The sequence below is a fragment of the Mustela putorius genome, unplaced genomic scaffold (genome assembly GCF_011764305.1).
Source record: "Mustela putorius furo isolate JIRA1106 unplaced genomic scaffold, ASM1176430v1.1 tig00000040_pilon_pilon_pilon, whole genome shotgun sequence".
Lineage (NCBI taxonomy): Eukaryota > Metazoa > Chordata > Mammalia > Carnivora > Mustelidae > Mustela > Mustela putorius.
Genome location: NW_025421261.1, coordinates 3,513,622 through 3,526,529, shown reverse-complemented (window position 1 = coordinate 3,526,529; position 12,908 = coordinate 3,513,622). Strand labels below are relative to the sequence as shown.

The window sequence follows — 12,908 nt, the reverse complement described above, 5'->3', positions numbered from 1 at the left end:
CACTGAGCCACCCAGGTGCCCCCAAAACAATGTTTAAAGATAAGACCATTAAGAACTTTGAGGTGGCGATAACAGCATGATGTCAAGTATGCACTGAGCTCTGTGCTGTTGCACAGGCCGCACACCCGTGGAGCTGGCTCTGAGTGCGATAGTGGAACTAGAGTGAAGGGGATTGTGACCAAAGTGTCATTTGGACGCGTATCTGCTACAATGTACTGATGTCTTGATGACTTATTCACATCCGAAGCGCACATTTTTTCCTCTGCCGTGGAATGAGGGACACCTTCGTTGGAGAGTAAAGGGGAGACTCCGCATCGCCCATCACAGTGCACAGGGTTTTAGACTTCAGATTGATGCCCAGACTCGAGACGCACCTCTACCCTCTTCTCTTATTTAGGAGCACACAAATGGAATTCTAGTTCAGTATCAGGCTGTACTCATGGAGGGACGGCATTCACTAAGCGCAGGCAAAGAGCCAAGTCATATTACAATAAACAGACCTTTTAATGCCGTTCAGTAATGAGCTCTGATGAGCATGATAGACTGATTCTTTTGAATCCGGCTTCTTCTCTATATCCTAAAACGTCGAGCGGCCTGTTTTAGCTCCCAGGACCCAGGCTGATCTCCGGGCCGTCAGACTCACCCTCTACTACGTTCCTCACCACGGTACTGACGTGGTTTGTAGAGCCTGTACCCAATCTAGGTGCTCCTTGCCTAAAGCATATTGCTGGATCTCAGTGTCCTTAATGGTCTGACCCTGCCTACTGCTCCAGCCTCCAGAGGAGCCCGTCACCCTTCAGACAACGTCCAATATTTAAATACATTTGCTCTCTCATATCTATCTCTCTCTACTGCCTGGAAAATTTGACCCGGTTTTCTTTGCCTGTTCTTGTCCTACTTGTCTTTTAAGAATTGTCTTAGTTCATCTATGTGTTCATTTACCTGTTCACTGACTTATTCAGTAAATACTTGCTGAGCACCTGCAACATGCCAGGTGCTCTGCTAGAGTTTGAGGACACAGTGAAGGGTAAGAACAGAGCCAGCCCTGACTTGGGGGACGCTTAGTCTCAGGAAGTACAGGTAGATAATACCTGTCCAGTGTTCTTACCATAAGCATGTTTGCCACAAGCACTTTCTCAATGAATAACTAATTAGCCATAAGATAATTTTGGTGTAAAAGATAAAAGCATGAAAAATGAGATGGACATTCGTTAAAAAGGACATAACAAAACATGAAAATGAGTAACAAAATTTAAAAGACTTTATTGTAAAATATGAAATATTAGAACCCATTTAAAATATATATAGTTTATGGCAATATTGCTCAAATAACTATATTATTTTGTGAATTGTATCTGAACCCTTACCTTTAAGGCCTTTCATTCATCGTATTATACACTGTAGGGTTTTTTGCTTATTAATTTGTCTCATTTTTAGCATGTTGCTTTTTCTTTTTTCACTGAAATGTCTTCATTCATTAAGAGAAGTATCAGTTTCCAAACACTGGAATGCATATTTGCAATTAAGTTCGTATTGTGTTTTGAAAGTCAACACTGTTTGTTCTCAGCATACTGTCACATGTCCAGTGATAGGCATTCCTGAATCCTGTGGGAGATGTGGGTCCAAAACTCTACACCACTGCACAGACCATCATCAGGGCTAAGAAGTACATAAGAGAAAAAGAGGAGTACTCTCTCCATGGAGAAATCAAACCAAACTGTCAACCAGTTGTTTTTTGTTTTTTGTTTTTTTCTTAACTTTTATGGCAAATTTGACTTATTGCCAATTAGTAATGTAGGGAACACATTTGCAAAGATGCTTATGGTAGAAACACTATCTACAACCAATAATATGTGCTTTCTTATTGAAAGTCATACAAATATAGGTACAGAAAGTGCCCAAGTCAATAGCCACTTTGATGAGAGCGACCAAGGAGAAATGCTGTGTGAGATGGGAACACATCCCCCCACACAGCGGGGGGATGTGGGGAACCCCGGGACAGGAACACGCCGCGTGTTTGCGTGGGAGGGCGCGGAACATTCCGGCTGCACGAGAAAGTTCAAGTCAAGAGACAAGAAGACAGGTGAGGGTCAAAATATAGTGTACAATTTCCATCACATACTGATATGTTTGAAATCAGAACTGCCGAGTGAGCGAGTGCTTTCACACCTCTTGGTGCCTGAAGCATGCACGGATTTAAACCCGAACCTGCCCGTGCCCCACCTGACCCGTTGCTCACTGTGTCATTCCCTCTCCTGGAATCCTCTCAGGAGTGGATACTCCTGGTCTCTCCCTCTTACTCCCTCCAAACCTGCATGTCAATGTTGCTAGCCCGGCCTCCACTTCCAGCAACGGGTAAGCTCTGATGGTTTGCATTGCAGGCGCTTTCTCACGTGTCTCGGCGGCGTAGCCCTGCTGCTGCTTTGCTAGTGCAGACCTTCAGGCTCTCCAGCAGCAGCCTGAAGAGCGTCAGCCCTTGCCCCGTGAGGCTGCGGGCTCCCGTCTGCTGGCCAGGTAAACCCCCCGAGCTTGGTTATGGAAGGATCCTGGGCTTCCTGCCTGCTTTCCTGTGCCATCTCTCACCACCTCTGTCTCACACTGTAGGATTTAACAGCTTCACATTATTTGTGGCTCACAAAAAAAGTCAACATTTGGTTTTTTTCCATACCTCTTGCCCTCATGATATTTCCTTTCCCTGAAGCACCATAAACCCCTTTCATGTCCTACACGCTTCCGCCCTCCGTGCCCCACCGCACCACCTAACTTCTGCTCGGACCTCCTGTGCTCAGCTCCTGGGAAGCGTCCTGGCCACGGGAGCTCCGCTCCTGGCTGGTCTGGGTGCCCTTCCTCCTCGGGCCTTACCATGCCCTGCTCCTTCTGAAGGTGATGTGTTTACCTTTCTCCTTCCTCAGCCTTGGGTGAGATCCAGGAGGGCAAACCAGCCTCTTGTTCACCCGCGTGTCCCCAGGGCCCACTCAGTACCGACGGACCGACCACCACACACTCACACTGCCGCATCTGCTTTGTCGCTGGTCACGGAAGCCCCTTTCCCCAGTTCATGGGGACCTTCCCTACACGGACTACCTAAAAGTCCTCAGAAGCTTTCTGTCCTAAAAGCTCTTCTCCCTGATACTTACTTTCTTTTTTGCTAACATGCTTTGTGCTCCTTTCCTAGAGCCGCCGTAACCAAGCACCACAGACTGCGTGGCTTGAACAATTTATTTTCTCACAGTTCTGGAGCCTAGAAGTTTGAAGTCAGGATGTTACAGGGTTAGTCTCTCCTGAGACCTTTTTCCTTGGCTTGTAGATGGCCGTCTTCTCCCTGTGACTTCACAGGGTCTTCCTTCTGTGTGTGTCCGCATAGATACTCTTTCTTCTTGTAAGGACCAGAGTCATTTGGATTGGGGCCCAGTGACATCATTTTAAATACTTAATCCCCCCTTTTAAAGACCCTAGCTCCAAATACAATCGAATTCTGAGGCACCAGGAGTTAAGACTTCAACGTAGGGGTTTTGGGAGATACAAATCAGCCTTTGAGACGCCTCTTACCCATTGCTGCCCTTTCCCCAAATTTACTGCCAGTCTCCCAGCGGCCCCATCGCAGACAGGCAGGCTGTGGCACCGCTGGATCCCGCCTGCCGCCTGTTCAAAGCTCCGTGGCCAATACCTCGACTTGCATCTTTCAGAACCTCAACTTTTAGGATTATTTTGGGTATGAAGTTGGCCACCAGTGACATAGGAACTGGGAGAACTAATTCTTCTTTGCCATGTCTTCTCATGCTTGAATAGATGACTTCCCATGGAGGTTCATATCCTCCAAGTAAGTGGGCCACTGTGTGATGTAGCTGTACGTCTTGGTTTCGACATTCCAAAGAGATGTATAATTTTTTTGGTAGTGCTGATTGTTTTCAAATACATTGCCTTATAGGGATCGTCTTTAAAAAAAATACAAATTATATACTATACTTCTTGTTGCTGAAGAGATAGAACCCCCAGGAGGTCACACAACAAGTAAGTGTCGCAGCTGTTCTCAAGTAGGGGGCCAGGTCTCTTCACTACATCATTGTTATCTTATTTACAAGGTCCTAGAGCCAGACATAGCTTCATTTTATAAGCATTTACTTTTATGAGCCTATGCTTATTTTATTAACTCATAATTTATTACTTCTTAAAAATCTTGCTTATTTTATAGACTTTATATGTTTTATTTTAAATAAATTTAAAATTTATAATTACGATTTATAATATAAACTTTTGACTACTTTTTAAAGTTAAAAAATAAATGTACCTATTTAATCTTATTGAATAAACTTGTACTGTAGCTCTTTTATTGTAGTTTAAGCTTTTATAATTGTAATAATCTATAATTGTTATAATTTTTATTGAAAACTTTACAAACCTTTATATTACTTATTAGTATTTCTTTACAAAAGTGCTTATAAACTTAGCACGGAGCTAAGTTACATGCTCAGAGGATAATTTGGTGACCAACAAAGGGGAGGAAATCTATTTATTAAATCATAATAGAGGGCAAAGATATCTGATGTTTCAGTCTGAGGAGGACATAAAGAAAGAGTAAAATAGGGCATTTGTTACTCACATGAAAAATATTAACATTTTTTATGGACTCTTCTTGGCTGAGGCAGAATTTCAGTTAAGTCCTCCAGGTGAGCCGATGGTGTAGGTACCATCCTGTTTCGTGTTTGGGGAAACTGAGGCTTGTCATGACTCAGCCGCTTACTCAAGATCTCAAAGCAAGTTACGGAGCTGGAAGCCGATCGCGTGCCTCTGACTCCGTGCTTCTTGTTTCACTGTGTCACAAGTGGAGAAATTACAGGACAGAGACATAGTCAGCAATTACTCACTGAAACCGGGGATGTGCTGCGTACAGACCTTGAAGCCCAGGAAGCCTATAAAAGGGGCGTTGCTTTGCTTCTGCGGGTCATCTGACACTGAGTTACTAACGCCCGTGGGCCTCAGTGTCCTCATCTATAAATACATGGTTAATTGCGGCATCTTCCGTATAAGTTTGTTGTATAGAAAAAAGAGTCGTGGGTGTGTGTGTACCCACGCGTATATTCATGGTAACTGCGCGTTGTAGCCGCGTGAGCCAGTCTGATCCTTTCGAAAAACAAGAATCGGACGGAATAGAACGAATAAGAGCCATAAACGTGTCCATATCCCCGGCTCAGGAGCCCTACTCCTGGAAACGTATTCTGAGGAAATGATTCAAAAGACCAAAGAAAATGTGTAATTGCACAGGTATTAATTATAGGAAAAAGTAGTTTGGTTGTTCCTCAAAAACTAAACGCAGAGTTACACTATGATCTAGTATTTCCACCCCTTGGTGCATAATCAAGGGAATGAGAACATATATCCCTACAAAGACTTCTTCATAGATGACCTCTTCATAACAGCCACAAAGTAGGAACAACAAATGGATGAGGAGATCAATAAAATGTGGTCTCTCCCTACAATGGGGTGTTCTGGGATAGTGGAAAAAGATGGAGTACTGATCCGTAGTACAGCATGGATGGACCTTGAAAATAGTATGCCGACTGAAGGTCAGGAAGGACCGCATAGTACGTGATGCCACTTACATGAAATGCCCAGAATAGGCACATATACAGAGAGAGAAAGTGGACTAGTGGTTGCCTAGGGCAGGAGTCAGGGGGGAGGGCAACAGGAGCGATGCTGAATGACTGCGGAGAGGTAAAGCGTTTCTCTAGGTGGGGGACAATCACCTTGTGGAGTTGGCTGTACACTACTGGAAAATGTGGAGTTGTGCACTTTAGCTGGGTGAATGGTACGTTACGTGAATTGTTTCAATACAACTGTTTTAAATTTTTAAAAAGTAGAGGGGAAAATGGAAATAATAAAAATAACCCCAAGATATCGAATTCGTTATACTCTACTTTGTTGAGGGAACATTATGTAGTCAGTAAATACAGTAAGTGCAAAGACTGTGTAACAACACAGAAAATGAGTGATGTGATGTTGGCTGGAGAATGTATGAGAGTGTGATGCCCAGTGGTGTTGGAGCAAAATATACATGCATTTGGGTATTTGGATAAAGGCTGGCAGGAAACTCAGACACAAGCATATGGTGAAGGGAATGTGCCTCTTTCTTTCAGGAGTCCCATTAATGTTATTGCATGTCTCAAAAGCACTTGTTTTAATGTTCTTTGTAATGGTAGCCTTGTGGTAGGTACAGGTGCTACTGAAGATGCATAAAACATAGGAAAGGAAGGAAAAGGCACAAGGGACATTTTAAAAGTCAGCATGTGAAACATCGAAGAAATGGAAATTTAAATGCAAAAATTTAGCAGAGCATTTAGGGGAAGTGGGTACTGAGGGAAGTGCTGAGGGGCGTATCGACAGGGCAGCCTCCTACAGAATTCTTCCCAGAAAACGTAAAAACTGGCCTGCTTGGGAGTACGTTGCCCCCTGTGATTCTCTGCCTGCAAGTTTTGAAGGCAGAGGATTTTTCATATGCTGGAGCTGGTGGAGGTCTGTGATAATAACCCAGAAGGAAATAGGAAAACTTAGCAGTACACACAGTTTACTTCAGTTCACCAAAATTGTACTTGAGTGTGGAAAAAGGGAGGAAGTCTGGTTAAGCCTAAGTGAGTCAACATTTAATGACCCTCCACCCACGTCTCCTTCCTTCCCAAGGCCACCTCACCTCTGCAACTGGGTGCTTGACCCTTGCAAGGAAGGAACTCCAGCTGGGATGGGCGGGGTGAGCCCAAATCCCTGTTGGTTGGCCTCAACTCTCAGGTTGGGGGCCAGAGAAAGCAGGGGCCAGAGCAAAGGTGAAGACCCTGATCGTGTCCCTTCCCCAGAACTTTCTCTTCCCTGGGTTCCCACTGCATGTTTGCAGTGTCACATTTCCTTCAGCATCCTCGGTTCCAGAAGCCACTCATGACTTTTGTGAGAAGCAGCTAAAGTGCCGTGTCAGCAGTTCTTTAAAAGCACTCCAAGTTCTATTTACTCCAGATAAATAATGGGGACAGGGTAAGGCTGGACCGAGGCAAGGCAATCTTTAAATTAAGCTCTGCTTCCACCTCAAAATGGAACCCATTGTTCCTAGCCCCGAGGTATGGGGAGGAGGGGGGAGACGCCCAAATTTTCTGTGGAGTGTAAAATCGAGATTTCTGAGGGAGGATGCATTCTTTCCCTCTAGGGTTATTAGGTTCGTTCGAGCTGCGCAGAGATGCAGCCTTAAGTAGATGCCGTCTGGATGGATCCCACCGTTCAGTTAACTGGCTGAGCCTGCCGGTGATCCGTGTGTCCGACGTTAAAATCCCAGACTATTTCTACCCTTTAGCACCAGGAGTTGCTCTTATATTTCAGGCACCGGGGTGAGCCCTGAAGGTTGTAATTACAGTCCGAGTCCTTAACCACTTCTTTCGTCTCCCTTCAGGAATTCAGTCTTCGAGCAAAGACACCTCGTGTCTTTCCCGTGGGTTCTCCGAGCAGTTCTGGGCTTCTCAGGGGCGCTCAGAAGTTGTTATGTAAAGAAGATGAGGGCAGTAATGGCCCTCTTTCTGCAGAGAGCCCCCTGAGGCTTGAACAGCTTTTCTCTAATTCTCTATTATTCTACTTTGTCCAAGTCCATCCTCAGCACCCGTCCCCACATGTAGCAAGTGGTGAGTTCGATGTGGAACGGCGGCCACACCAGCCGCCGAGCCACTCAGCCACCCAAAGAACAACCACCACCACCAAACCCGTGTGGAGATCCTGAAATGAGGAAGGGATACGGGGCAAGAGAGACACTGGTTAATAACAACCGTATGGCCATCATTACTCTGTTTTGCATATGAACCCATGATTTCAGAAATTCCTTTGTATGTATGGCCCAGAATCATCTCAATTTTCCCACCAAGCCAATAATTTCTAGGTAAGAAATCTATGTTTTGCAGCTGCTGGGCTGTTCTAGTCTTAACTATACCCAGTGCAAACGCATCAAGGGAATCTTTAGTCTAAGGAAAATCAGGTTGCACAACAAGCTGAGAAAACCAGCTACACGTCGCCATAGCAACTGGACCCGTATCAGAGCGAAGGGCAGAGTTCTTCAGACTCACCTCCTGAGTCTGCAGATCGGCTTCCTCGAGACAGAATCACGCGTCCTGATCATCAACACTGAGCCAGTTATTTTCGTTAAAAAAAAAAAAAAGTTGTAGTGTCATCGTCGTGTCAAGTAGATCTATTTTGTTGGCCTTTTCTCTGGTGCCATTCGGTGCATTTTTATCTTTGGAAGGTGGGGAGTGGTAATGGGATCCTTTGGAAATTTCATTCATGGATTCAGTAATACGAATACGGTTGGGACCTGAGCCAGGGTTTGATAGTAATTAAATTTTGATGGCTGGAATAGGACCTGTGAAGCGAGTTGCTTGCTGGTCTTCATTTAACTCCTGAAGGACAAAAATCTGCATCCCCTGGAGTCTAACCATAAGCCCTGTTTTTAGACCCAGGGAAGAAAACACAGGTTTGAATGACTCCTCCTAAGGGTAAACTGCAGGGCTCCTTCCCCAGGAATTACGCTCTGCCTTTCTAGGTCACAGGTATCTCCCCGATTCGTTTCAGAATGCCCCGTGAGATGTGTGTAGGCAGCATGAACCACATCTGCAGGCAGAGCCAGCCTGGAGCAAGTAATCACCCAGGGTAAGATCATTAGTAACAGCAGGGTAGAGGGTTCACATCTGTCTGTTGCTAAGACCACTGGAAGCTCTTCCTTTCACTCAAGAAATATGGCCAATTAATGGGCAGCAGGAGGTTGGGGTGGGTCAGTACCTGCTAAGTAATTTTTATAGGTCATTTTTATTTTATGGGGTTATTGGCTCCAAAGTTAAGCTTTTTTATTCCCCCTTTCCTCTTGATGTCTCCTCTAAAAAGACTGAAAAGAGAGTGAAAAATGTGTGTTATGGAACGAGAGCTGGGGGGAGGGGTGGAGAGCGCTGGATCTGGAGAGCGCCTCGGAAATACACACTGACTGCAAAGACTACAACAAGAAAGAGATTCAGCCGGCAAAAAGAAAGATTCTCTAAGAGAAAGTACCTACAGTGTGTGCTGGTCTGTGCTGGCTGCTACAACAGACACCATAGACCCAAGGTCTTGTAAACAATAGAAACATAGATCTCACCGTTCTGGAGACTGCGGTCTGAGATTAGGGTTCCAGCACTGGTGGCTGAGGGCCTTTTTCTCGGTTGTAGACGTCTCATTGTATCTTCACACAGCAAAGAAGCTCTCTTGGGCCTCTTTTATAAGGACATGAATCCCATCTAAGAGGGCTCTGTCTTCATGACCCTACCAATTCCCAAAGACCCCATATCCTAATACCATCCCTTAGGGATTAGGATTTCAACATATGGGCTTCTGCAGGGACACAAACATTGAGACCACAGCAATACAGAAGACCTGTGCTAGACTGTAAGGATACACTGATAACTGTGACATGAATCTTGTCCCCGGTAGTTCACATGCCCAGCAGATAGTGACAATCACTCTTATAATGGTCCATGGACTCTGTGGCAGAGAGAAATGTATCCTGACTCTAGTCAGAAGTAGAGGAAAATACAGTCTACAGATATAATGCAGTCTCTATCAAAATACCAACAGCTCTTTTCACAGAACTAGAACAAATAATCCTAAACCTGTATGGAACACAGAAGACCCTGACTAGCCAAAGCGATCTCAGAAAGAAAAACCAAAGCTGGAGGCATCACAATTCTGTACTTCAAGTCATATTACAAAGCTGTAGTCATCAAAACAGTATAGTACTGGCACAGAAATAGACATAGTTCAGCAGAACAGAACAGAAAGCCCAGAAAGAAACCCATGATGATACAGTCACTTAATCTTCGACAAAGGAGGCAAGAACATGCAATGGGAAAAAGTCTCTTCAACAAATGATGTTGGACCAATTGGACAACTACATGCAAAAGAATGAAACTGGACCATTTCCTTACACCACACATGAAAATAAACTCAGAATGGATGAAAGACCTAAATGTGAGACCTGAAACCATAACAATCCTAGAGGAAAGAATAGGCAGCAACTTCTTTGACATCAGCATAGCAACATTTTTGTAGACATGTCTCCTGAGGCAAAAATAAACTGTTGGGACTGCATCAAAATCAAAAGCTTCTGCACAGCAAAGGAAACAGTCAAAAAAAACAAAGAGGCAACCCACGGAATGGGAGAAGATATTTGCAAATGACAGTACAGACAAAAGGTTGATATCCAGGATCTATGATGAATGCCTCAAACTCAACACAAACGAAACAGACAAACATATCAAAATATGGGCAGAAGAGATGAACAGACAATTCCCTAATCAAGACATACAAATGGCTATCAGACACATGAAAAAATGTTCTTCATCACTAGCCCTCAGGGAGATTCAAATCAAAACCACATTGAGATACCACCTTACACCAGTTAGAATGGCCAAAATTAACAAGACAGGAAACAACATGTGTTGGAGAGGATGTGGAGAAAGGGGAACCCTCTTACACTGTTGGTGGGAATGCAAGTTGGTGTAGCCTCTTTGGAGAACAGTGTGGAGATTCCTCAAGAAATTAAAAATAGAACTTCCCTATGACCCTGCAATTGCACTCCTGGGTATTTACCCCAAAGATACAGATGTCGTGAAAAGAAGGGCCATCTGTACCCCAATGTTCATAGCAGCAATGGCCACGGTCGCCAAACTATGGAAAGAACCAAGATGCCCTTCAACAGACGAATGGATAAGGAAGATGTGGTCCATATACACTATGGAGTATGATGCCTCCATCGGAAAGGACGAATACCCAACTTTTGTAGCAGCATGGACGGGATTGGAAGAGATGATGCTGAGTGAAATCAGTCAAGCAGAGAGAGTCAATTATCATATGGTTTCACTTATTTGTGGAGCATAACAAATAGCATGGAGGACATGGGAAGTTAGAGAGGAGAAGGGAGTTGGGGTAAATTGGAAGGGGAGGTGAATCATGAGAGACTGTGGACTCTGAAAAACAATCTGAGGGGTTTTGAAGTGGTGTGGGGGGGTGGGAGGTTGGGGTACCAGGTGGTGGGTATTATAGAGGGCACAGATTGCATGGAGCACTGGGTGTGGTGCAAAAATAATGAATACTGTTTTTCTGAAAATAAATTAATTAAAATAAATAAATAAATACGGATTGATGAATCCATATATATTGTAAATAAGACACAAATACCATTGACTTGTGTCTTATTTACAATAGTCCTTAACTGGTAACTGCCCAAGTATTCACCAAAAGGTAAATGGTAATACTGTGTCATGTGTATGTACAATACAATACTACTTACCAATCAAAAACATCCGATACACAGTGGGGGAAAGAGATTTAAAGAGGAAGGAGGGAGGGAAGGAAGGAGCAGAGAGAAATAGTGCAATGTTCCCTAAGGACTCTGGGCTGGGCTTAACCGGACGGTAAGGAAATATAGGCAGGTACCAAGGAAAGGATATTTTAGGAACCAGAAGCCGTATAAACACAGGCACGGTATGGAGTCTGTTTAAGGAGGACACAGGGACCGCGTGCACTGAGTGTTAGTTTAAATTGTGGGACAGGGTTGGAGCTCATGGAGAAAAAGTGTAAAAAGAGCCACATTTTGGTGTTCTGAAAAGCAGCTAGAGAACGTTGGACCTTATCCCACATAGAATTAAAGATTTGAAAACTGGAAGTTTACTGGTGGCCAGTGTTTTTATGCAGTGAGATATCAATAAAGTTATTTTTGTTTTAAAAAGATTCACATAGTTTGATTTTTGTCCTAGGAAGATACCTTAACAGATTAGGCTGAAAATATTTTGCATTTTCCAAATGTCATAAATGGTTTGCTCCTATGTCCTTGTGCAAGGTTAACGGAGTTTGCACAGACGGAACGCAGAAGAAGCTCGTGCAAGAAGTGCTGACCCAGGCATTCCAAGTGACAACCCTTATATTTAAGTGCTTGAGGCACTATTGTGAGAAACTGGAAAATGGTTCTCTGCAGCAGAAAACCCAGCCAAGTCCCTGAAACCAATCTCTCTCTCTCTGTGTCTCCTCTCTCGCAGGCATGGCGATGGGGACTTGCAGGGCACAGCAGCGTACCTCCAGTCTGCTCTACGAGCCCTCCGACTGAGAAGCCGACTGGCAAAGTAAGAATGGCTCCATTTCTTACCGAACAGTCGGATTCGAACTTGTTGGCTGTTATTTCTTTTTGTCTTGAGCTATTTGGGTGAAATAATCAAACTGATTTCGTAAAAGTGGCTGATAAAATCCAAATCTCGAACTGTTTGGTTGGCCCCAATGTGCCCTTGCTCTTGCCCAAATCTTGAACTGAGAGATGTTGACCCAAGAGGCCTGTGCTGCAGCTCCTACCCCACCCCCATCCTGGTGGCATCCCCCCCCCACCCCCCGACTCCCTCCAGTGTCCTGGTCTAGGAACTCTTGGATTTATCTTCCCCTGTCCGTCAGAACTTGTTAGAAGGAAAGAGGATACTTTTAGTAATTTATATTATAGAGGTAAGCAAAACAAAACAAAACAAAACCCCCTTTTTTTTTTCTACTCCCTTAGGTTTAAAACCTGGGGTTATGCAAATTAAACTGAAAAAAAAGAAGAGAAAATATTTATGACTATGAATAGGAGGCCTTGGTAGAAGAGAAATGGGGACCCAAAGAAGCGGTTCTATTCAGGGCTTACACTATTTTAACAAAAAGCAATAAAATGTGGAGACGTGACAAGAGAAGGAAAAGGGTCTGGACTTCTCAGCACAGTCTTGGGTAGATTGTGAGAAGGTAGACATATAGGGGAGGTGAATGGCCTCAGAATTATTTGTTACGTTTGTTATGCAAACTCAAGTTGATGCCTTTGCCATTGACAAATCATGTCTGGTGATGAA

At 44.1% G+C, this 12,908-nt stretch overlaps 1 long non-coding RNA gene across 1 annotated transcript in view; it reads left to right on the top strand.

Annotated features, from left to right (window-relative positions):
- The window catches only part of LOC123390700, a 194,446-nt gene extending 182,253 nt beyond the window's left edge, over positions 1–12,193 (top strand). The window contains exon 3 of the long non-coding RNA XR_006605263.1: positions 12,081–12,193. This is a non-coding gene — a long non-coding RNA (uncharacterized LOC123390700). The remainder of the gene's footprint in view (positions 1–12,080) is intronic.
- Positions 12,194–12,908: the final 715 nt, after the last annotated feature.